This window comes from Cavia porcellus, unplaced genomic scaffold (assembly GCF_034190915.1).
Source record: "Cavia porcellus strain 051 isolate PalLab524CR breed Dunkin Hartley unplaced genomic scaffold, mCavPor4.1 scaffold_46, whole genome shotgun sequence".
Lineage (NCBI taxonomy): Eukaryota > Metazoa > Chordata > Mammalia > Rodentia > Caviidae > Cavia > Cavia porcellus.
The window spans coordinates 5,443,437-5,470,338 of record NW_026947529.1 but is presented as its reverse complement, the minus strand read 5'-3'; positions in this window follow the sequence as shown (position 1 = coordinate 5,470,338).

Here is a 26,902-nt window from a genome sequence, read left to right as displayed (position 1 = left end):
TAAGCCCCGATTGTCCAAAATGGCCTGAGATTCAGTAATTTGTAAGAGAATGTGAGTCAAGTTGTAGGCAATGTTCATCCATCTTCAAGAAGCAGAGGTGAGGCCATGTCATGCTGTTGTGCTGTCTGCTGAGATGTCATGGGGATGAAGTGTCCCCATGGGAACACCACAGCTTGTAGAGCTGGATTTGCCAGAGGTCACCATGAAGTTCTGTGCCTGGACACTGTACATGCAGACCCATGGACAGTAACTGGTCCTATCTGAGCTTCTATGACAGTGACAGAAAATTCCACTGCTAAGAATCTAACACACAAAATGAGATTTACAAAGGTGGCTGCTTCATATGGGATAGAGCCTGACAAGACTGTGTCTTCACATCCTAGATGCAATCTACGAGGAGCTGTTCCCTGAGACACATTCCCCACCCAACAGTTAAAACACTCAGATTGACCCTAAAATGAGACTGAAAGAGTAGCCCTAGGAGGGAGGCCACTGTTCCTGGATGGAACAACAGCCACTATGTCCTATATTAGTCACTCATATTGCATTGTGTATTTAAGCATAATATGTATTTCTTGCCCCAGAAAAGAATGCTGGATAATTTATGGAATCTGTGATTGACTAATCAATGACATTAGTTTAAGATTCTGCCTTCTCACAAAAAAAACAACATGAAAAAGTCACATCCAGCATCCTATGGCTGAAGAGAATCTTGATGGCATTGATGTGGAAAATGTAGAAGACGTAAATTATGAGGACATAAGATGAGTGGTGGGTGGGATGGAATATGATGGTGAAAAAAACAAAACACTTTTCTGTATGAAATTGAGGAGGAAAATGTTCTGGAAGTGGACAGTGTTGAAATTTGCAATACCTTGAGAATGTACAGAATGCTACCAGGCTGATTATTTTAAACATGACTAAAATCTTAAACTTTATTTATATTAGTTCCATCACTGCCATACCTCTGGGAAATAAGGGTAGCAATGAATACACTGATAAGTAAATCTGTAAGAGAGGAGGATGGTAGGTGTGGGTCAAGGGTTCCCTGCAGGTAGAACTCAAGAGATGGCTCCTGCTGGGGAGCCACCAGGAGGTACAGCTCTGCAGCTGGTGGAAAACTGAATCCAGGTGACAGCTCTTGCTCTGGGGCCAGAGCTGGGGAGGGAGCTGCAGGTGGAGCTGGCACGAGTTTTGCAGTTGCAACTTCAGCATGCACTGGAATTGCCTCTGCAGTTGCAGGAGGACAAAACATCACTGACATTCCAGGGACCTCTCAGGACCAAACCTTCACACTGCCCCTCATGCTGTGTGCATGAATACAGCCCCAGTAAAACCTCCCAGACTGCATCCCCAAAATTACTGCTGAGGGACTCATGTTCCTGGGTCTCCCATCATTTGGACACATTGCTGACTTCCCTAGCACATTCCCTGCCCTCAGAGCCACAGCCCACATCCCAGGGCTCCTTACCCTGTGACTTAGGCTTCAGGGCCTTAGGAAGCTCCAGATGGTCCATGAGAAGCTTGGCTTGGGGATCAACCTTGGAGTTCAGCTCCAGTTAGGAGTCAAGGACACTGCACTCTGCATCCACTCAGCATCCCATTGTTCAGTGTTGTAAACTGAGTCTGAGGTGCTTGCTCATGGCCACGACTTGAATGCACAGGTAGCCAAGTTCCACAGGGCTGCTCAGGTAAGAACTTACCTTCCCCATATCTGAACTTGTCCTGGACTCAGTGTCTCTGAATGGCTGGTGAGTGAGCCTAGGGATAACTGTCCTGGGCTCCCTCTTGTCTCTCGGAGCCTCTGGCGTGGGGCTGGTGAGTGATGGTTGGGTGTTTTCAGGTGAGCTTCCTGAAGCATCTGGGCCAAGTGAACCATTCTCTCATACATTCCCGTGTGGTTCAGTGACACACGGTCCTGATGCTGGAGCTGCCAGGCCTGGGAAAGCAGCACAGCATGTTCCCTATTTACTCTCTCAAACCAATGGTCTGTGATGGCCAACTGTCACCAGAATAAGGTGCCTGGTGAACAGAACCTTCAGAGTTCTGTTTGGACCTGCCACCAAGGAAGTTAGGTCACTGTTGATCCTCTCCCTCTGATTCCTCCTTTGTTTTTATTGTGAGCTCATCTTTGTCCTCCTTAGAAACAGCAAGTTAAAAGACTAGAAAAATATGTGTGTTTTTAGACTTTTCTGCACTTTGAAGATTTTAATGCAACAACCATGTAGATATTTCAGATGTGGCAGGCAGGGTGCCAAACACACTTTTCCATCCAAAAGATCCTTTCCCTTGATGATGAGGTGCACAGTGTCTTCACTTAGAGATTTCACAAATTTTGTTTTGACTGTGTTTTCTGGGCTTATCTTTTTTTATGTCAATTTCATTAAGGAGCATGGAGATGTTTCCCAGAATGCCAACTATAATTTTCCTTGAAGGATATGAAATGTTTCATGTTATAACACCCATGTGTCCAGGGGAGGAGGATTCATAGCAAGTTTTACACTCACATGCCTATGAGTGATCACTTATTCATCCTTAGATGTTTCCCTCAGCCACACACTATAGTGCTCTGTACTCTGAAATTGTGTGAGGAATGACAGCAGGTGGTGAGTGCAAGGGGAGGCTTTGCAAGGTTGTGGACATCATCACCCCGTGCTGATGAAGGACACATGAGCATCACCACTGGGGAACTTGTCTGCTAGCCACTGCTCTCACTTCCTGTCCTCCCATCCCAAACATACCATGCTGGGTAGTTTGTCTTTACTAGCGGTGATGGCACTGTGCCTGTTCAGTGTCGATGCTCTTGGTTGGTATCCTTCAAGCAGTGTCTCTGTGCTGGGCTCCCTCTGTGCTGCTTCTTATTGGTTGTAGCTCCACCACACACTTTCATGTGGCTGAACCAACCAAGTGTGGCTTTTTCATGCATCTGTCACCCATCTGCTGAACCCATTTGTTTTGTTTCCAGGTTGGCCCTGGAAAGGCACCTGCCACAGCCTTCTTATGCATGGTCTTGAGTGGACACAGACTTTTATTTCAAAGAGAAATACTTAGATGTGAAATTGCCAGATTATATGTCTTGTGTGTGGTTAACTTACAAAATGTTATGGTACCCTTGGGAGCATTTTTTAAAATCAGAGTTAGGTGGTTATTTTCAGTTTGGTGATGGGGATTGAATTTATGAACTCAGGTTTACTGAGTGGGCACTTACACTGCTGAATTAAACCTCTATCCCTGTTTTCTTATTTTGTTTTGCTTTGTTTTGTTGTGTTTTTTATGCTTTATTGTGTTATGTTATGTTATGTTATGTTACACTGTGTTTTCTGTTGGTGAGGATTTTGAATTTCCTTCAGTGTATTTTCAGTGCTTTCTGATTTCATTTTGTAAAACTCACCTGATAAACTATGAGAATATCACATTATCCTGGGTAATTTTATTTAGCAGCTAATTTAAAAAGGAAATGAAAGCCAGGTTTGGTAGTAAACGTCTGTAATACCAGAAGTTACAAGGCTGAGGCAGCAAGATTGCTGTGACCTGAGGTCGGCTTGGGCAACAACGTGAGTTCAAGGCAGTCTGAACTTCATAGCAAAACGCTGTCTCAAAAATAAAAAAAAATCAAAATCAAAATACATTTAAAAAGGTTAAAAAAGAGACAAAAATCATCTCTCAATAGACACATCAAATCTCTGTGAATTTTTCTTACATTTGTACTTTAGTCAGCACACCAAGCATAAGGTTTACCACCTGGTAGACATTGATCTACTGTCAAGAAGTTGAACTGTTTTGATTTCTTTGACCTTTTAACTGAGATGAATGTAGATATGCTACTAAATATACCCTCTCAGGATTTGGAGAGCTTAGTGTGAAGAGAAATTGATGGTTCTTTTTATTTTTGAACTAAATTTTTATATGGAAGTAGTATTTGAGCAAAGTGTTACATTACTATTTTTTTGAAAGACTTCCTTGTCTTATTTTAATGTAACTCATGTACATATAACTAAGGACCACATAAAAGATGCTATTTTTAGTCTATAAAAGGATAAAAAATTATACAGCATAATGAGAGAATAACATTAGCTAATGTATTGTGCACAATGATTTATTGGATTTCTTAATGATCTATTTTTTTATACATTTTAAAAATTGTTAATGTTTTTACAAATTTCAAAGCATGATCTCAATAAGATTGTGAGTTTCCCTGGCCAGGCTTAAATCTTTCCTTATTCAATCTCCTTCCCCCTCCCAGAGTGCTAAGATTGCAGGCGTACATTATCTTGAGTTGGCAATCAGCAATAATTTTGTGCATTCATAGAATGAAATAATTTGTTTGATCTTTAGACACTTTGCATAAAGAGTGGATCTAGTTAAGCGCTCCACCACCTTCCTGACTGGCAGTTTCTCTCACCATGGGGAAGACTGAAAATCCCATTAACACTGTTAGTAGATTCTCTGGTTTGTAACTGTGGTCATCATGCACTTCAGAATATCACTGCAAATGCCTTCTGAACTGGGACTGAGGCTTGGTGTCCTTGAAGCACATTCAGTATTTTTTATCCTTCATGGATTTTGATATTGTTTGAAGTCAAACCCCAGGAAAGCTGTGAAAGTTAAAGCTACTTGGGTAACACTGCCCTCCAAAAGGCCAGGACAGTGTAAAATATTATTTCTCTACCATCAGCCTTTCCAAGTTTTTTTTGTTTTGCATTCAATTTCTATGGATTGAATACTGAGGTTTGCACTTAGCTCCATGACCCTCCACATTTAAAATTCTTTTTATTTTCATCCAGGTTCTGGATAAGTGGCTACATTGCTGAGGCTGTGCTTAAATTTGTGATGTTGCTGCCTCAGCCTTCCAGACTGCTGGCATTACAAGCACACCACCAGACCTTGTTTCATCATAGTGCTGTTAAAAACTTATTGGCTGAGCAAGGAATGGTGAAAATACCTGTAATGCCTGCACTCAGGAGGCTGAGGCAGCAGGATTCCTGGGAGTTCCAGACAAGCCTTCAACACACTCTGAGTTTATCTCAAGCCAGAGCTACACAGGAAAACCTTGACCAAAAAAAAAAAAAAAGAAAGAAAGAAAACTAAACAAAATGGAATCAAACTAAAGTGGAAGGAATGCAGGAAGGGAAGGGAGGAGAGGAGAGGAGAGGAGAGGAGAGGAGAGGAGAAGAGAGGAGAGGAGAGGAGAGGAGAGGAGAGGAGAGGAGAGGAGAGGAGAGCAACCAAAAAACAAAGCTTGCAGCTTGTCAGCCTCTGAGCAGGATGTCCGTGATGGGCTTGTCATTTGTGTTCTTTACTGTGCTGAGATTCATTCCTACTACACATGGTTTATGAAAGGTTCCTATCATGAAAGGATGGTGAACTTTGGAATTTCTCAAAAGGATTTTTGCAAATCTCTTGAGGGGTTCATTGTGCCTCATGCTGGGAATGTGGCAAGTGACACTGAATGATTTGTGCAAGTGGAACCATTCTAGCACCACTGAAGGTGAACCCAGTGTTTATTGTGGTGTTTGAATTTGCATGTGCTGGTGAATTTAGTTGATGAGCATTTAGTTGAATATTTTTGTGTATGTTAAGAATATTGGCCTTTACCATTTTTTAATGCATTATGGTCTGGCTTTGTTATCAGGTGACTTCACCATCTACAAGGAGTTGGGGGTGTTTCCCTTCCCTTGAAAGATGTGAAAGATGATTAGTATTTATACTTTTTCAAAATTTTATTTTGATGGTAGTAAAATACAACAGAGCAAGAGAGAACAAATAAGTGGAAACAATGCAGTGAAATTGGTACAGAACTTCCCAACAGGGCACCATAACAAGTAAGAGGTACCATAGTTTATCTCGTTATCTTCACAATGATTTTCCAATCAATAAGTTATAGCATAATCAAACAAAAAAATTTAAAAACCAGTCAAAAGAGAATGTTGAACAGAGTAAAACAATTAATCATAACAAAGCAACAAATTAAAGACAACATTTGTTTTCACACAGAAGATAGAAGGAAATCCCCCATATTTTCTATATTGGACACAGTCATGTTTCCAAGAGAGGCTCAGAACTCAGCCTCTTGTTGCTAAACAGGGATGAGCAACAGGGATGTATGTTTCTCAGTCCATGCCCCAGTAAGCTCACTGGAAATGGTGGCTGGTTCTCCTCCTGGATCCCACCAGGGGTGCTTGCGAGGAAGGCCTCAGAATTTTTTTCAGCTGCCTAAGTCCCAACATGGTTAGTTCCATTATTTATTCTTTATTATACACTTGATTGAACTCAGCTGGGCTTTTATCGTATGCTGGCATTTGTTGTTTTTATTAAGCAGTTATGATTGTTGACCCATTGCCTGTGTTTGTTATAGCTCTGTGAAATGGTGTGTTTTCTCCTGAGGGTGTGGGTCAGGAACACCAAAGGAGATCATGTACCCATTAGGGGTCATGTCTCATTTTACTTAAGGACATAACCATTTACTTTTGTATCTTCAAACTTCCCCTAAAAGATATATATTTGTGAGTAATCTGTTAAATTATTTAGTCTTTTAATGCTCATTGTTGCAGGGTGCAGTTACTCCTAGAGGACACTGGGTCAGGCTAGTTTCAGGTCTCTTATTTCAAGCTTTTTACCCTTAACTGCCTGAAGAGTGTCCCCACCTCCTCACTTGCTCCCTGTAAACACCTGTCCTGCTTCACAGCTGTGGTGAGTTCACATGCAGTAGTTGAGATCTCAACTGGGTGGAAGACATTCAGTCAAGTTGGGCTGTGTAACAGGATGAACTCATACAGAGCTCCACTGAGTGAGAAAGGGCATCTCAGGCCTGCAGGGAGGAGCTCTGGCAGCAGGGCCATTCCCAGTCCTCTCTTATCCAGCAAGCAGTGTGTGCTGCTTTGCTGAGAAGCTGACTGATGGATCAGAAGGCCTGGACCTGGGCATTTCTTGCCCATGATTCTCTACTAGGTACCCTGGTGTCCTCCAACTCTGCCTGGTCCATCTTCCCTGGACATCAGATCTCCACAGAGACCTGAGCATCCCTGGGCTTCCTCTTCTAGGCTCCAACTCTGTGCTTAGGTCTAGTGTGAATTCTAAGACCAGAAATTTCAATTTACATACTTTTAACCTGGAAATTCCCCTTCTAATGCCTCATTATAATAAAATGAGATTGACAGACACCTGTAATCTCTTCTTCCTCAGTTATGAGTGTGGATAATTACAAGCCATGAATGTGTCAGAGCAGAGCTGCTGAGTCAATTATAAAATTACAGTCACAGAAAATGCTGAAAGAAGATCTTGTCCTAGGCCACTGAAAATGGCCTATGGAAAGAAATCCTATTCCTGGGCCATATCCCCATTCCTACCTGAGATGATAGAAGAGCTCATGGCCTGGCCTCTCTCCACCCAGCAGTGAAGAGACAGAAACCCAAATCACAGACGAGGACAAGAAAGAGGACCTCCTGGAGGGCAGCCCACTGATCCTGGGAGGGATGCCTTTGTGGAGTTTTTTCCATTTTCCATTCCATTGCATTATTTATAATGTTCTATTCAATATTACTTTTATTCAATTCAGTTTGTATTTAATAGTGCCTAATTTCTTGAATAGGTTTGTGAAAATGGATGATTTAATTTCATTATATATAATGAAAGTTATGCACAATACAGACACTTTGAATTCAACTGTATATATAAAATAAGGAGGCTTGACATTCAGCAAGCCAACACACCTTTCATGACTAACTTTTAAAAACTCCAGCACATAAATCCATGAGCATTCCTCTGTGGTGTGTGTTGCTGCCCTCCCTACCTTAGAAGCCATCGTGCTCACCTGTGATTGCTACTGCAGAGGACAGAAGGACTTTTTCTTCAGAGTGTATTTTTCCAACAAGGAATTCCTGAACCTTCCTGTATTTCTGCCTTCAGGCAGAGCAGGGAGTGTGCAGCATGCAAAGGAGCCCAGCACTACCTGCCTTACACCCCTTAACCCCACCACATACATGCTGCATCCCTGCAGGCACGGGAAGGCAGAGCAGCCAGGATGCATCAAAGACTCTGCCACCTCAAGCCCAGAAGCCTCAGTTATGGGGTCCTGGTCTCAGGCTCCACCAGGATTTAGGTGCTACCCTGCATTCATCTGGCTTAGTGGGCTGGGCACACACTCTGCCCCTTAGCAGAGGAAGACTACTCACACAGTGACCCTTCCAGCTTGCAAATTTTGCTTCTCTCCTTTCTGACCGAGGCTGTGGCATTTTAACAAAACACAGGATTGTCATTACATTTCTTTTTCTTCTCTTTTTTTCCCAGCTTCTCTGTTTATTTAAGCATATATTTAGAACTGCATTTTGCCAAAAAAACACATTTCCTTGTCTTTTCACTCATCACTTAACAGAAAATTTTACAGGTTTCTACTGTAGTTCAAACTCGATGTGCTTGAATGCTGAGAATCCACTCTCCAGCTTGGTAGAATGAGGGAAGCAAAGCAGAAACTGAATTTGGGGACATTTCTGTGCCTTCTAGCACTTTGTACAGCAAACCTTGACTCATGCCTGTTTACCCACAAAATATGGGCTTCCGTATTAACTGAACATGTCAATGACAAATGAGTTTCCTGCATTTACTTCAAACAATCTCATTTGCCCTCAGCTGGCTAAGCACATTGTGTACGGTTTATTATGCCTAAACTTGAAAAATAATTTCCAGTAAAAAAGAGGCTGCCACTCCTCCTGAAATCATGATGGGATTTTATGTAAATACAGTCTGTTTTATGTAAACACATCCTGGCAGCCATGAGCTGAGAGAGGTGGAGATGGCTTATGCAGATAGAAACACCTCAAAATTTTCAACCAGCAGCAGCATGAAGCAGGGAGCAGAGCTGCTGAACCTTCACAGTTGCATGATGGAATCATCTGGTGGGTTTTGCGCTGGGTTTACTGAGGTGGTAAATCTAGGTTGCTGCTGGGATGTTCCTTCCTGTAGTGCAGTGCCAAAAGGAAGTCATGTACATGTAGCATTTATTTGGAGTTTTTCTTTTGCAGTTATGAAACCTGCATGCATGTGAGTTCACACCTCTGCCATAGCAGACCCACCTATGGGCATAATTTTCATGACTTGTAAAGGGTCAGTTTATTTATACAACATGCAGAATGCTGTTCTCAGCCTTTTAGTTTTACTTAGACTTGTGCATTTTCAATAATTTCTTCAAAGGGAGCTAAACAATTTAGTCCTAGCAAAGTTCAGTTGTGTTGCTTTGCTTCTGTGTGAAGTTCTTGCTGAAAGACCTGAAGCAGGAAGTGAGGTGGACCTGCTGGAGGTTCAGCTCTAGAGTGATACTCTTTGCTCAACTGTGTCTAGCAGGGCTGACTCTCACCTGACTGGCCACTCTGGTATCCAAATGCCCTTGCCCAGTGCTGGCCCTGGTTTTGGGAAGCACTCGTTTGCAGTATAGACTCACACTGCCTGAACCTTAGAAAACCTTGCTGTGCCATGAGCTTCACACACCTAGATCTGCACCTCTATGACTTAGGGCACAGCTCCCTCCAACAGCTATGCACAGCATCCTCCAAGTAGCTCTCTTGTGCATGCTGTACATGGAGGCTACAGAGGGTCCCAGTTCCTTCCTGCTTCAAACAGTACTGTGAATCAAACTCTTGAAAAGAAATCTTGAAAATTTTTGCAGCATTCTATGTTTGATAAATCTCTCTTCTTAGTGCTATGAGGTCTAGGGACAGCTCTATATAGCTGTGATGGGAGATGCAGGACAGGACTCTGCTCTGTCCCCCATGTTCTCTCCAATGCTGTTCAGCTCCTGCCTTAAAATGTGCCATTGGATGGGGACACAGCACATCTCAGTGATTTGTGCCTGTGTGAATCAACTTTGAGAGGCTGAATGTTTTCTGCACCTGTTGGCCACAGGTGGTGATTTCCTTTCAAATACAAGACTTTCTCACTTCTCTCACAAAATGGACTGGTGAGACTCCAGTAATGCAAGCCCTGGAAAGGTGAAGCACTTTCATCACCAATCACAGTACTCAACAATGAACCAATCGCAGATGCTAGGTTTAGCTGCCTCTGTGACTTCATGAAGCTATGGGTGGGACACCCAGATAGAAACCATAACACCTTCTAAAGTAAATCCTCTGAAGATGCCCATGCTCCGGAGTAGAAGATGATAACTTGCCTTACTAATTTATTTTTTGAGACTCTCATTGTGTAATTCAGACTGGCCTTCAATCCACTATGTAAACTTGGTTGGCCTAGAACCTGCAATGATCCTCCTGTCTCCTCCTAAGTGCTGGGATTACAGGATGTACCATCACATCCAGCTATTGTTTGTTAAGTTGTATTTATTGATTCACTTGAGAATACTCAATTTATTTATCCTTGTTATACTTCATTGTACAAAAATCCTAATAAATGCAATGAAATTCAAGAACAACCTAAACAACTTAGCAACTTAGCAAGGCCCTGTCTGGAAATAAATTATGATAAAAGGACCAAGGCACTGGATTCAATCTCCAGCACTGCCAAAAATAAATACATCTATAAATAAAACTTCTTATAAATAAATCTATAGGTAAACAAAACTGCTTAGAAATAAATTTATAAATAAATAAAATTGCTTATAAGTAAATCTATCACTAAACAAAATCTGTGATGGGTAGCTCACATAAGAAGTGTTTTAAAAGCAATTTTCTTTCATTATAATTGACATACAATGAACTTTCAGGCTTAAAGTACAAAATTAGATGAATCTTGATATGGGCCAGGGATATAGCTCAGTGGCAAAGTGCTCCCTTGCAAGCACAGATTCAGGAATTTGGTTCCTAAATACCAAAAACAAAACTAAACTAAAATTGAAAAACAAACAAAGATCCCCTAGGAATCTTGAAATATGTGAGCCCCTTGAAAACAATTACCCAATGGTGAGGCCTATGTAACGTTCAACTTTTTCTTATGGCTCTTTTCAAACGCTTCCTTCTATCCTAAGCAATGCATCTGCTTGTTGTCTCTGGGAATCACTTTGTATTTTCTAGAGGTGAAAGGTCTGTACCACCCACTATACAAAGTGTTTTTGTTTTTGTTTGTGGGGAGCTGGTAGAGGTTTCTCAACCCTCATAACTATGTTAGGTTTCCCGTGTGCTGCTCCTTGTCAGTGGCTGAGCCATCACATCCCACTGTGTGGATGAAACACTGATCCTCATTTGTCCATCAGCTGAGGCCCTGTGTATTGTTTCCAGTTTTGATCTTAAAAACAGTGGTGCTGCAGTCATTTTTGTGTTTGTATGGATACACCACTCATTTCCCTGGAGAAGATACTTGTTGTTCAAAGCAAAATTAAGACTCCTGGCTCTTCCTGTATTTTTAAACCCTGTTTTTATGTTTATCAGTCTTTTTGAGGTGATTTTATAAAATTTACCTAAGGAAAGGTTATTGATATTACATAAAATTCAGCATTTTTTGACTTTGGATAGAATTTTAAAGCTGCAAAAAAACCAAAGTAAGGTATATATGTACATATGTAAATCACCTATAATTTTAACATCACAAAACTTCTGCTATGTGATGATTAATTTCATTGCCAACTTGATGGGCTTGAGAGCTCTGCAAGGGATTAGTAAAGTGTACTTCTAGGCTCATCTGTACATGTTATAGAGGAGTGACCATAGGTACTCTATTTGGTATCTGGCCCCTTCCTCCCTGGCACTGTCCCTCCACTCTGCATACTGGACACCATGGACTGAGCAGCTTTGCTCCATCACACCATCCTGCTGTGGTGCCCCTTGCCTTGCAACCAAGTAGGACTGAGTCCCCTGAAACTATAAACCAGATTAAACACCTCCTCTTCCCTGTGTGGCTCTTGGATTCTGGGTCCTACTAGTGGGAAAGCTTGACCAAGACAATTGTTTTTATGTTTACATGTGTGCTTCAACTTACACAGCTTTTGTAGAATTTACCATAATTTCACCCTTACTTTCAGGTCAGATGTGGGAATTGTTTTCATCTTTGTTTTAGCCTTTTAAATGAGATGTGTACAAACATACTGTTAAGTGTATTCTTTCATGATTTAGAACTTTTTGTCTAATAATATGAAATTATTCTAAAATGTGAAAATGTATTTCTTTTTATGCTTCCATTTATATAAATATCCAGAAAAGGCAAATCCTTAGAAAGCACAATAGTAGTCCATGGCTGAGTGTGGTTAATGGAGAATGACAGTTTAATGAACCTGGGTTACCACTGGGGATGGTGAAGGTATTCTTTACCAGGCATGGTGAGGGTCTCACAGCCCTTAGCATATGAAATGCCACTGGTCTCTGTGTTTCAGGATGGATGCTGAATTTTAGATTGAATTTTGCCTTAATAAAGAAAGAAGAGCAGATGAGGAGTCTCCCTACCCTCACCACAGACCTGTAGAATGGGAGCCCACTGAGGATAGCACTCATCATGGAGACCTTTCCCAAATGCTTCTTCTCCTCCCTCTGCTTAGAATGAAGCAATCAGAGACATGTTACTGAGTGTAGGTGAAGAATCAGATGTGCATGATCAGGAGACAAGAAGTTTTAACTGTAGGTTCTGTCTTTTGAATGATATATGGGATGTGTGTTGTGATCAGACCCAGGAGAGTATTACTCCTCAAAAAGTGAACAGGGTGTCACAAAATTGTCCCTGAATCTACTCATCTCTTCTGTCCAATTTATCAGGTACTATCTACTATCTAAAATATGTTAAAATATGCACAACACAAAATCAACTAATTTTGTCAGTGACCAGTTCAGTGAGTTAAGAACATTTACCTTGTGCAGTTACAAGCACCATCCTGCTCCAAAACTCTACTTCCGAACTGAAACTGTTCACTCTCCCAACAATAGCATCATTTCCCTTCCTTCAACTCCTGGAAACACCATTCTACTGTCTGTCTCCAAGAATTGGACTCTTCTGGGCCATCACGTATTTGGAATCATATAACATTTCCTTTTCTCTCTGTTTTATTTCACTTAATATAGAATTGCAGGATACATACATACCACCTTTTGTTCATCCACCCTTTGGGGGTTGTTTCCATGTTTTGGCTCAGAGGGGTAGTGGGAATGCAACTATCTGCTTGAGCTCCTGATTTATGTTAAGCTGTATAAGCATATTTAGAATTGTTGAATCATAGGATAATTCTATAGAATTTAGAGAGGGCAGCTATGTTGTTCCCTACAGCAGCCAGTCCATTTTACAACCCCACCAACAGCACACAAGGTTTGGGTTTCTCACTGTGAGCCTCTGGGCCAGGGAGTGGTCATAGAATCAAACTGCTGACACTGATTCTTGGTCTGGGGAGCCTCAGACTACACTACACCTGATGGATTTGTGTGGCACATTGGCAGTAGGAACAAAGAGGGACTGGACCCACACCCAAGTTAAGGTTAGTTCTGCAGTGATGCAAACTCTTTAGGGGCTGTCCCTTTCTGCACCATGGAAACCAGTAGCCTGGTGACCCACACCTTGCAGCTACCCGCTCCTCAGTGAAGCCCAGATGCCCCACAAAGCTGGCCTTTGCAGGGTGAATGTGTGCACACTCCACTTTCTGTATTTTAGCAGAAAGAGCTAGATGAATCAGCTGTTGCCACTACAAGGGGAGTGGAGCTCTGATTGGCTTTTTCCCAAAATTAGTTGACTCTCACATTTCCCAGGAAACTGATGTTCGGGCTGGGCTCTGCCTTGGGTGAGCTGGAGGAACCAAACCATGGTTGAATGCCCTGTCCATGCCTGGGACCCCAGTGAGTGCCAGAGTTCAGACAGGAAAGCTGGGGATGGAATCTCCACCGCAAAGGCCTCCTGGGTCTGTTATGGGAAAACTTTCAGAGACCAAGGGCCCAAACTGCAACCCAAAACCCACTTATTTATTGCACTGCCAACACTGCAATTAGATCTGAATACTGAACTGAAGTTTTAGTTTAGAAAAAAACTACTCATCCATTGACATATTTAGTCTTGAGAGAAAAACACAATCACAAAACTTTCAATGATACAACCTTTTATTGAAAAATCAAGGTTAGCATTTGGTATGCTTTCACACAATTAATGTTATATTTGCTGTTGCATGCACACACATAATTTGTCAAAGGTTGACTCATATTGCATTTGTTTTAGAGCAACACATGCAATACTCAAGCCACCTGTTGATCTGTTTCATGTATCAGTTTTAATAAAATTCAAAGCTGAATACAGCAGCCTACAAGCATAAGATGATCCATGGTAACAAAAGCAATCCCCAGTGCATTCATTGAGTTTTTGTCTTTTTGAGAAAGTCTCACTATACAGTTTAACATGGCAAGCAACCTGTGAGTAGAAGAGACCAGTCAGGAAAAGAAACCAATGAAGGTAATAAACACGAAGCCATGAGAAGAAATACACCTACAACTACATGAAACAGGTCATAAATGCAATGGCTTTTGAATGAATGTGTAAAACTCGCAAGCATAAGACAAATGAAAAAGTCAGACCCTCAAAAAACACAAACTGTAAGAGAACATACTTGGGTATAAATGCACATGCAGATGTATAACTGATAAAAGCAGGACAAATTAATCTCTGGATAGGATTTATCTTGGGGGAGGAGAGGAGAAGCAGCCAGAAAAGTGCATAAAAGGTGAATGTTCATTTTTATTTGTCTTTTTCCTTTTTATCAATACCGGGGATCGAACCCATGACTGCCTGCTTGCAACGCGGTTGCTTATGCCACTGAGCTAAATCCCCAGCCCCGTGAATGTTCATTTGATTTATGAAAATTCACTGAGTTCAACATTTTCCTTTATTATTCCTTGATACCAAAGCTTCACTTTCCTTGCTGCCCTCCTACAAAACATGTCAAAGTTGACTCGCTGCTCCTTCTCCATCTCCTGGCCATTGTGTGAACTACAATGCTGGACTAGAGAGGGCTCCTGATGCAGCTGGGCTGAGTGAGAGGGATGCTGGTTAATACTTGGGACAGAAGACAAAGCCAGCCAACCAGCCAAGCCCTTTCAGTGTACAAACACCACTTTAGGAGCCTTCTGCACACAGCATCTCTCAGACCCAAACCTGTATATGTACACAAATGTAGTGGGACAAAGTCATCAATCTAGTCACCTCCCTCTGGTCTCCATCTCTCCTAGACACCCCAGATCTCAACTAAGGCTGTAATTTAGAGTCATCAATATGATAAGGTGTCTTTTTCACATACTGTATCTCACAAAACCCTACACCCTTGGGAAAAGAAATGTATTTAATATACCGTGAGTTTAGCAATAATTAATTTCAATGCCATATAAAAACTTTGTGTGCATTTACTTAGATTTGACACTTCAGGCAAGATTTAGATTTTTTAACACACACTTCTAGAAATTTAATAAATTCAGGATACAGTGTTAATGACCATATACACATTATTAATCAATAGAAGTTTATCTTATTTATACAATAACTAAATGCTTATTTAATTAATTCCAGTAGATGTAGATCAAGCTTTAAGTACCATAACCAACTGCAAGAGATGTCAAAATATTTTACCGCTTGGTTTAACCTTTAGATGTACACTGTGTGACAGAGAGCACCGGTTATTTTTGTATGCTCTAAACATATGTAGTCTTAACTCTGTGCCTGAGATTCTCCTGATCTCAACAAAAATTGTCCTGCGATGGGGACAGAACAACCAACCACTGAAGCAGTAGGCAGCTGCACCCAGGGCTTTTCTTGACTGAGTTCATTCAGGAAGTTGCCACAGTCTTCTTTGCCACCACTTTGGGCCTTGTTTGTGTTGTCAAGAATTTTCTCACAATATGGGGACTATCCTGAGAGAGGCAGGGGCCACTGTGAGGGGTTCAACAGTGGAGGACAGAGAACTCCACATGCATGTACTAAAATTAGGGATGAACAGCTGCAGGGCTGGTTCAAGTCAGGGATCTGACCACACTAAGAGTAACCAGCAGATTGAAGGGAGCTGTTTCCTGACCCAGCCTAACAGGATGCTTGCAGAAGGCATGCCAGGCTGGACAGGTGTGAGCTGCATGATGGTGGAGGATGAGGAGCCAATCGGATGTTAAGGGTGATCAGACGTCAGGGATGGAGGCTTGTGGCCAACTGCCTTAGAAGGACACTTGCTAAAATTGGACAATGCAGATATGAACACAGAAGCCAAAAACGAACTCAGAGTGAGGAAGATGAAATAAATATAGGTGAAAAATTAAAACAACACTGAGATTCCACCTCACCCTGAAAAGAATATCTATATCAAGAAGTGAACCATAAGTACTAGAGAGCCTGTGGGGAAAAAGGAACCTTCTCCACTGCTGGTGGGAGCATAGACTGGTGCATCCACTGTGGAAATCAGTGTGGAGATTCCTCAAAAAACTAGGATTGCTGGTCCCATTTGACCCGGAGGTGAATAACAGATTACCTTAAATTAGACTAACTTCTGGTCATCCCAGGTACTTTGTGCTATACTAGGCCATATGAGTGTTCTGGAGGAAGTCTAACAAATGCATTGTGTTTAAGGTAATGAATGCAGAGCCTGGAGTCTCAGTGGAATGCTGCTGGCACAGCAGCCCATGCTTTGCTAAGATGTGTCCAAGGAACTGGTAAATGTGAAGGCCAGGTAGAGCCAGAAATGGTGCCTGGGAAATCCCAGCTTCAGGATACAAATGTATCCAAAGTTACAATGATTTTTTTCCCTTCCCAGAAACTCACTGAAAAAAATTCCAGTATTTTAAAGATAAAATAAGGCCTTAAACTGGGCCTTCTTTTGCCTTTTACCTAGAAAATGGGTCATTGCTTGTCACCTGTAACTTGAGCCCCTGCTTTCTATAGATTCACAAATTTCACAGATTTCCATCCTCCAGAACATTGAAGCTCCCAGCCCTGGACCATAATGTACCTCATTCTCTGAGCACCTGCACTCTCTTTGGATTATTTGCCTCTTTGAGTTTGCTTACTAAATTTACCTGAGCCTTTCACAGGGATACACAGCAACTCTCCTCCATGACAAGACAGGAACCTCTGCACCAGGCCCAGGATGAGTGGAGGTCCCCATCTCCTCTTGGTGGAAACTCCTCAGACCCTGTCAGGTGACCAGAGGATCCTGACTAGGGTTTGGGCAAAGAGAGAATATTTGTCAGACACAAATGCAAGTGACACATGCCACTACCCACAAGAAGGCTTAAGAGTCAGGGCTGTGAAAGAAAATAAGATGAAATCAGGAAAGCTAAGACTGTGTGAAGTAAGTCAGGAAATGCCTGCAGGAGAGTACGCTAACCTGCTGAAGGTTAAACTGCAGAATGTTCCTAGACTTAGAGAACAACTGAAGATTTCACCTCCTCCTCCAACACCTCTCAGCCAGGAAGACCCTTGTTAAGTAACAGTCAGATGCATGTGTGACTCAGGTGTCTGCCTGTCAGGGAGCTGTCTCTAAAAATAACTGGGAATCCCCTACAAGAAACTTTACCACATCTGCCTTGTGGGGCTGTCTAGAGGCAGTGCACCTGTAATGCAACACTGTTTCCCATGTACTATTTCTTTTGACTTCTGTTGTTTTGTAGTTAACACTGAATAATTAGTACATTTCTGTTTCCTCTGCGGTAAGAAGAGCAGTGTCCCACTGAGGGGAAGGAAGTGCAGGCGATATGAGTCAGACACCACTTTTGTCCCCTGAGGAAGAACACATGAGAAATGCTTTTTGCTTGTATGTGTGATGGTTTGGATTATAATTGTCCCCAAGAGATCCTTGTGGTAGAGGCATGGTCATCAGCCTGTGGCACCACTTGGAGGCCAGCATGCAAGAAACACAATAACATATACAGAGGCTGGACAATAAAGTCACAATTGTTCTCTCTGCTTGCTGCCTGCTGCTGCTATTGTTCTCATGTCTACCTCCCTGCTGTCTCTGGGAACATCACCAGCAATTTACCCCTTAGGTTCCTCCACTCTTATAGATACAAAGGACAAGGGAGTACAGTTCCCACCAGCAAGGAGGGGGTTCTGAGTAGGATACCCATGAGGGAGTCTTTGTCTAGAAGTTTCTATGGGTTTAGAAAAGAGCTACCCTATGGAAGACTACCTACTTTTCAGGATTCAATCTAGGAAGTGTTGTGTGGAACCACTCCAACTGCTTCACAGTTCGGGGACATCTAAAGACAACTGAGGACATGACCATGCTTGTCTGCACAGGCACACAGTGGGGTATAGTTATGTAACCATGACTTAGCACATGTGAACTCCCATGGGATGGTTAGAGGACTGCACAAGAATGTAAATATGAGATAACAACCTGTGTAAGAATTATATAACAAAAAGTGGTCCTCTGCTCTGCTCCATACTGCCTGCCACTGTTGCTGATGTCTTGAACATGTACATTCTCTAACCTTGGGGCCTCACCCAAGAAAATCTTCCTTGAGTCCCCAAAACAGGCCAAAAAGTGCTCACACAGTGCCCATGCACAGCCCATGTACCTTTCAGGCAATGGCCTGCCTGGTCATGTTCTGGAAAGTTCCTGAACAGCTAAGGCACATTCAGCAGATGTTTTTGTAAAGTCCCTGGAGGGGCACAACTCAGCAGGCTCCATTTTAGACACCCTGACTCCATTTGGCAGCTTCTGTGCTTAATGCCTGAAAGAATCCTAATTCCTATTTCACTGATTCCTGTTATAATGCTGTAATCCTAAATTAATCACACTGGAACCATGTCTGCAATAAATTGTTAACAGGAAAAGGGAGGCTAAAAATGTACCAATGATAGTTCCCTCTCTACATACAAAAAGAGCAACTATTTCTAATTTTTCCTCCTTGTTTGTTGGACCTTTTGAAATGTGTAAATATTATCATAATTACCAAAACAATGATTTAGGGGCAACAGAAAAAGAAAAATTAGAGGTGGGGAAAGGATTCAATGACAAAACATTCAAAGCCCCATTGCAAAGTGACCTGATTTAGGCCTCTGCTGCCTCCCGCTGCAGGAGAAGCCATTGTCCTCCTGTTATCCTTAGGGAAACACAAGAGCCTTGTCCATCCTTGATGGCCAGAGATGCAAAGCTGAAGAACAGCTGCAAAACACTCTGGCCACCTCTGACTCATGAACACCATGCAAATGCTATTTCTCATCTGCATTCTCTACATAGCTGCTAAAATAAGTGATCACTTTTAAGTGTGAAAACAAAGCGTGGAAAAGTAAGAGGATCTGTTCGAGATCATTTCTGCAATAGTAGAGTCAGCATGCAAACCCTGTTCCTGGAGTCAGACAGTCATCCCCCTACCCTCCCAACATCTGTAGTCAGGGAATCACTCTGGTACAATACATTGCTTGGGGGAAAATAAAAACACTTTTATCAAAGATAGAAAGATACTTAGCCTTTAACCTCTTGATTCATGTTCCACATGCAAGAGTTTGAGCTTTGAATATGGCCATTGATATTTTTCCAGCAATCTAGGCTCTCCGATATCTTGTGTTTGCCCCAAAGGGGCAAGAGATTACTAAGCAAAGTCTGCATTAGCCTGAAACTGCACACATGCTTTAAAACTTGTTCCATTTCCTTTCCATTAAAAAAATATAATTATTGACACATACTAGTTGTACAGAGTAAGAAGACTCATGGTATTTTCATATATGCATATACTGTGCATTGCTCAAGTTTGTCAAGCCCTCTCCTACCTTCACCCTCTCTCCTAACTGTCCTCCCAGGCCTGTGTAGTCCTGTGTAGCCTCTCTTCTACTTTTTTTTTTTCTATTTTCCACATATGAGAGAAAACATGCACTATTGGTCTGTGTCTGAATTATTTTGTTAAACATGATATCCTCCACTTCCCTGAACTTTTCTGCATATGACTAGATTTCATTCTTCTTTATGGTTGAACAGGATGTGTGTGTGTGTGTGTGTGTGTGTGTGTGTGTGTGTGTGTGTGTGTGATGGTGTGTGTATGTCTGTGTGCACATGTGCATGCCACGTTTGCTTTGCCCATTCTCTTGCTGACACATACCTAGACTGATTGCTTGCCTTGGTTATTGTGAATATTGCCTCTCTTGCTCCTTTCTTGCTCCTTAGCCATTGTTGTATAACAAAGCATTCCCAAACTCAGCGCCTTATTGCAAAATTTTATAATTATTAATCAATTTTCTGGTTTGGTGAGGCTCAATTGGGCAGTTCTTGATTACAGTAGACTGTCCTATAACTTCAGTCAGCTTGCGGCTAATACTGTAGTTCCCTGGTAAGTCATTTGTGCTGGAAATCCACCATAGCATATTCCCATGGTCTAAACTCCAGGAATATGAAAGGGAGGGTTGGAATGTGTCTTGAAGTAGAGCACTTGCCTCGTATGAAGGAGGTCCTTAGTTCCATGCCCAGCATAACACTGTATAACAGCTTACAATTGATTTCTAAGACCATAGGGAGAGTGAAAACTGGATAGAGGAGCATTATTTGCTACAATAAAGCAAAAGAAATGACAAGGTTAGTGCCCTCAGAGAGGAAAACTGATGAGACCACATTTCACTGCAGAACCTTGGAAGTAGAGACATTCCATGTGATGCAAATCTATAATTGTGTGCTACTGCTTGTTTTCTTTCTGTCAAAAAAAGTGCACCATTCTTGTGTCAGGCATTGAGCTGGGTACTGAGATACAGTTATTCCCAGTTGTCTTACTTACTTTTCACTGGTTATTGAGACAAAATACCTGATGCCCAACATGAAAGAAGGAGAGGTTTATTTCTTACAGGTAAGAGATTTCAGTCCACGCTCAGTTGGCTCCAAAGCAAAATGAAATGGCTGAGGGGCAGCAGTTTGTGATGTCTACAAAACGCAAGCAAGAACAGCAAAAAGAAAGAAACACCTTCTTCTCTCAGGTACAATGTAGGCTAGCTCCACTCCACTGCACATGGAGCACACATAACACCAATCTAAGCACTAGACAATCAATCAGAAATACTGGACTTGGTCGCATCCATGATTGCATGAGGCTTGGGAGGGGCACTGACATTTACGTTTATTTATGTTTACCATGACATTAGTAGAGGCAAAGAGCCTCCTCTCATTCTCTCACCATGAAGTTTACAGTCTATTGAGGTAGGGAGGATATTCATCATATCGTTATTCAAATACATGCTAAGCATTCCTAATCCAAAGTCTGAAGTCTGAATGCTACAAAGTCCAAAACTTTTGAGTACAGATGTTTTATGCCAAAAGTTGAAAATTTCACAGCAACAAATTTTGTTTCAGATACAAAATGTTTTTAATTAAGATTATTGGTACATGTTAGGTGTAAATAACGATCATGTTAATCATGGGAAATTTCCAGCATACATGTTATGAATTATTTATTCTCCATTCTCCTACTTTTGCTTCAACTCCCTTCCCCTCCTTATTTATGAAAGTTTTGTTTCCTTCTTTTCTCATCATTTTTTTCTTTTCCCTTCCTTCCTTTCTCCCTCCTCCATCCCTAATTCCCCATCTCATTAGATAATGTTCACAATATTTATTTTATTTTGCCTCTTATCTACATTTTCAGTTTCCCACACCAGAGAAACAACATAGTACGCATGTCAAACACAAAATTATTAAAAATATATAAAACTGCCTTCAGGCTATGAGTTTGAATTATATATGAACTATAAATAAATTTCATATTTAAACTTGGGTCCCATCCTCAAGACAATATATTATGTCCTATGCAAGTTCTTCAATAAAAAAAAATTCAGGAGTTCCTAACACTTCTGGTCCGAATCATTTTGTATAAGGGATAGCGAATATGCAGATGTTTAATTAACAATCTCAAGGAAGAAGTACAAAGGCTGATCAAAATATACAGCTAATATTCAAACTTTTAAAATTTACTAAAACAAAAGATACATGCCCATTAATCCTCCTTAAAAAACATCTCCTTAAAAATAAATTGAAGAAAATACATCTCCTTGCTTCAAACATACTTCTACATTTGTTCTTTCTTTTCTGAAGCAGTTTGGAAGTCCTCCTTTGTGAGTCTCTTTATAAATTGAGATTAAAAAATATAGTGAATGCAGTTGCTCAATGCCATTCAATGAAAAGGAAGGTTCATAAATACATTATGGTGCAGCCTCATCCACCGAATTCACCAGATCGGGACCCTTGTGACTTCAGATTCTTCTCCAAAATCAAAATGACCATGAAAGGTAAATAGTTTGAACTGATTCAAGACATTGAGGCAGCCACAACAGCAAAACTGAAAAATCCAAAGCTCAACTGCAGCGGTGCTGTGCTAAGTATTGGTTTGTTAAGAGAGATGTTGGTGCAAAGCCCACTGGATTAAAATTCTGTCCCTTGATTTGTCATTGGAAAAGGTATTTAATGTTGGTGTCTAGGCTCACACAGCTATGAAAATGAAGATAATTCCTAACTCCTACTCTTGTAAGAATTAACATATGTAAAGTGCCTCAAAGAGGCCCTGGTCTGATATCCATAAGTGTTAAATATGCTTGTTAGTATGTTATATTCACATGTAAACGTACTTATAAGTTATGAAGAAATTCAACGATGGACACCTAAAGCACTCATTTCTCTGTAATAAAGAAGGGCAACAAGGCAAATAGCAATGATACCTGGGCACTTGCTATATGTTAGGAACCATGGGAAGAGCTCTGCAGGGTTTTCATCAGGTCTTCACAGCAGTGCCCAGAGATGAGTATTACCATTCCTCAGGGTTGTTTTTTTTTTTTTAATGGAACACACCCTCAATATTTCAAAGGAAAATAACAGCAGAGTAACAATAGTGGAAATTGAGGCTCCCAGAAGAGAAGCAGTGTGCCTAAGGTGTCAGGCCCGGGAAGATTTGAGTCCAGAAATCTATAAATTCCAAGCCTCAGTCCACTCCTCTGCTTCCTCTCATAATGGGCCTGGGGCTGGGTCTCCCAGAAGCCTCATCAGAGACCTCCACCTGCAGCCAAATCCTGCCTCAGGGGGACCCTAAAACCCAATGCAACGCCCACTGTGTCATTGTTGCCTCACAGGAGGATTATGCACTTATTGTGTCCCAGGTTCTGGCCCCGCCCCTTGCCCGCCTCTCACACTGCTTGACCCCACCCCCTGGCCTCAAAGGAAGATTACACTCCACCAGGCCCAACCTGGGCGGTCCGCGCCCATGGACCACCCTGAGCCACGGGCCTGCACATCCCAGCTCATCCCGCCCGCCCCGGCCTTGCTTTGCAGTGGATGCTGGTCTTGTGCATAGAGTCGCTATTTTGCAGCTAGCAACGCCATCTGGAGACTGGAGCGCTCTTCCTTAGGCGGCCTAGGCTGTGGCGGGGCCAGGGTTGGGGTCTGGGACAGGTAGAAGGGCTAAGCCCAAGGTGAGTGGCGGCTTGGTCCGGTGGCCCTGATGTTAGCGGCGCAAGTGCCTAGGGCGGGATGTCTGGGGTCGGGGGCCCAGGGCGGTAGCGGGCGCGGAGTAGGGGCGACCTGGCCTGAGGTCTGCAGGGCCCCTCTCTCCCTTCCTCTCTCTTCTGCGTAGGGGATCAGCATGGCCAGGCCTGACATGTCGCCCCGGGATCCCCGGTCCCCCCTGACAGGCGCTGCTGGGAGCCCAGCCCTGGTGTGGGACCTGTGGTGCAGTGGCTTGGGGTTTCACATGGCCTCTGCTGTCAGTGAGCTTGGCCATACTGAGCCACAGACATTTACCCCAAAAGGACGATTGGATTCTACTCAGAACTCCTCCCTGCAGAGATTGAGAGAAGACCTAGATGTAACAGTAAGACAGTAGTTATTATTCTACCTGTACATGCTTTGGCTCCAGTCCATTCCATTGATAAGGGGGATTCTGCTTCTTTTAATATTGGTGGCACTTGGGTGTTTAGGTTTTGTGAGGAGAATGAATGCAGGCCGGGGCTTTGAGGCATGAGGAAGTGTGATCAGTAGTGTTTAAAAATTTAAATCCACAAATGAAGATAATTCACCCACATTGTTAAACTCTGCTGCAGAATACCCATCTTCTCCATATTTGGCTGTCTCTAAGGATTACTACCCAGTTCTGCTCACATCATTTATATATTTGCATAATGTTGAATGTTTATATTACATGCATAGGTAAACTTGTACTTAGTTATCCTATTACTGACTGTGTACACAAGTCTAGTTTCTCTTAGAAAAACTGCGTTGAGCATATATCTTTGTTTCTTGGGATAAATTCCAGAAATTAGAAATACTAAATCAAAGTTCTGTGTTCTTTCCCTGGCACTTGATATGAATTTGTCCTTAAACAAAGCATGTTTAAGACATCTTTCAAAATCTAGGAATTTGCCCAATTATCTGGATAAATTTGGAGTTCAGCAAGGTGTTGAGTCATTTTCTGTGCATGCTGAGAGATAGGCCACACAACCTACTGTTGGATTTTGTTTTTAAGTCATGTACCAGGTTCATCTTTTTGTTTTGATTGAGTCTATTCGGTTTTGTTTCATTTGGTTTTATCCTCTTTAAAATAAAAAGATAAAAAAAAACACTTTACTGCAAGGCATGGTGGTGCATGCCTGTAATCTCAGCACTCAGGTGGGTTAGACACCAGGATCACAGGGAGTGCGAGGCTAGCCTGAAATACTTGGTGAGTCAAGGTCAGCCTGCAGTACATAGCAAGATCTTGTCTCAGAACAAAACAAACAACCCCTTTTTCATCTTTTCTTATTTTAATGTAGCACAAGTAGATATTAATAGAGAAAATATGAAAACACTTATAAGTAGATTAAAGTTTTCATCCTATGCAGTTTATATATATGAAAATATAGTATACTTTATATGCTATATCACTTTATATACTATGAAACTGCATAGTTTCATACTATGCAGTTTGTATACTATATTCAGTGATCCTGGGAATTTCTGCATGAGCTGTATATGTATGCACTTTTAAAATTTGTTTTTGTCTTTGTTTCAATTTTTTAAAATTTTTAGAACAGGGTCAAAATAATTTACTCAGTTCCCCAGGTTGGGTTTAAACTTGTGCTTCTTCTTCCTTAACCTCCCAGAGTGCTGGGAGTACAGGTACAGGCTATCCATCCTTAGAAATTCACAATGATTATGTATGTTTATGGGATAAAATGTGCTTTTGACCTATGGCTCCTTTTTAAAAAGAATCAGTCTAGATAAAGTATATAGCACCTTCTTAACCTACAAATTCTTTCAGAGTTATTGGGACTATAATCCCATTGTTTAGCAGTTTTGAAAGCTATCCTTTTTATTAACTGTGGTCACCATGCAGTTTAGGAGAGAATTGAGAATTTCTTCTCCATTGTCACTAAGATTTTGCATTCTTGGGTGAACATCCTCCTTTCTCCATCCCTCATGGAATTGATCTTTTTTAAAATCAAAGTGCCCAAGAAAGGTGTGGAGGTTCAAGCTACTTGGGGCACACAGCTCTTCAGAAAGACCAGGGAATGGTACTCTGAAGCCCCTCATGTTGCTCCCAGTTTTTTGTTTTTTGTTTTTTGTTTGTTTGTATTTTCCTTAACAGAATTCTGGGAATTGAATGCAGGGATGTCTTAGTTACTTTTTATGGGTTGCTGAGAAAAAATACCTGATACCAAAAGTTGGGAAAGGAAAGGTTTACTTCTTACAGATTTGGAGTTTTCAGTCCGTACTCAGTTGGCTCAAAGGCAGACAGGCCTGGCGGGGCCACAGTTCATGGTGGCTGCAAACAGCAAGGAGGAAACAGGCAAAAGAGCAAGACAGGCCTATTTACTGCAATTATATCACATTTTGGCTCCATGCCTAGGCCTGTGTAGCACTCACACCCTTAATCCAAATGCTAAAAAATGAACTGGTCACAGATGCATAATAAACGCTTGAGGCCTGGGGGCCACAGACATAAACTATGACAAGGGCCTTACACTGAACAATGGTAAATTCTGTTTTTAAAATTATTTTATTTTGAGCCAGTGTCATCATAAGTAACTACACTGCTGAGACATCGTTCTTGGATGTAGATTCTTACATGTCTATGTGTGGATGCACATTGATATCAGAGACATTTCACTTTCAAAACCGAGTCTTTGTTCTCACATCCATGTATTATTTCATGATCAGGTTCCTTAGCTTCTTTCCCTGGTTTTTGTGGCCCACACTGATGCCCCATACCCTTTACATGGAAGATAGGAATGGTCCCAATTCCTTCCTGCTTCAAACAGCTGTGAATCAAACTCTTGAAAAGAAATCTTTCAAAGTTGTGCAGCTCTCTGTGAGAGATAAAACTCTATTGTTAATCCTGCCAGATCCAGGGACACTTGCGTAGTGCTCTGATGGGAGATGCAAGACAGGGCTCTGCTCCACCCCCATATTCTCCCCAGTGCTGTTCAACACCTGCCTTAAAACCTGCCATCACATGGAGACACAGCACATCTCAGGGATGTGTGCCTGCATGAATCAGTTTTGGAAGGCTTAGTGTTATCTGCATTTGTTGGCCACATGTGGTGATTCTCTTTTGAATTACAAGTATTTTTCATCTCTCACAGAATGGAGTCTTGAAACCTCTTTCACATCTGTATCACAAACTATCTGTCTGAATATGGCTTGTAAGGAAAGTTTTCTTGTTGTGGTTTCTATATTATTCTTGTTTCTGCTTTTCAAATGCAATGAATCAGACCTTTCTAGCTCCCCTCTATCACTGAAATCATGGGAAAGCTTTTCCAACATGAAAAGATGAGTAGACACACAATGATCTCTATATTTTCCTGATAGATTTTGACTATCTGGGGTTTTCTCTTCTATCAAAGAGCAATAGCAGTCAATGTCATCCAATAAAATTTGACTGAACAGACTCTAATACATGATTATTAAAGACCCAGAGTACTAAACCACAGTGAAAAAAGGTCAGAGGTGGGTGGGGTATAGCAGGAGAGGACAGGGGTATGGATGGGTCCAAAACTGAGCAGAAAGCTGGAACTCAACAGATGTGGA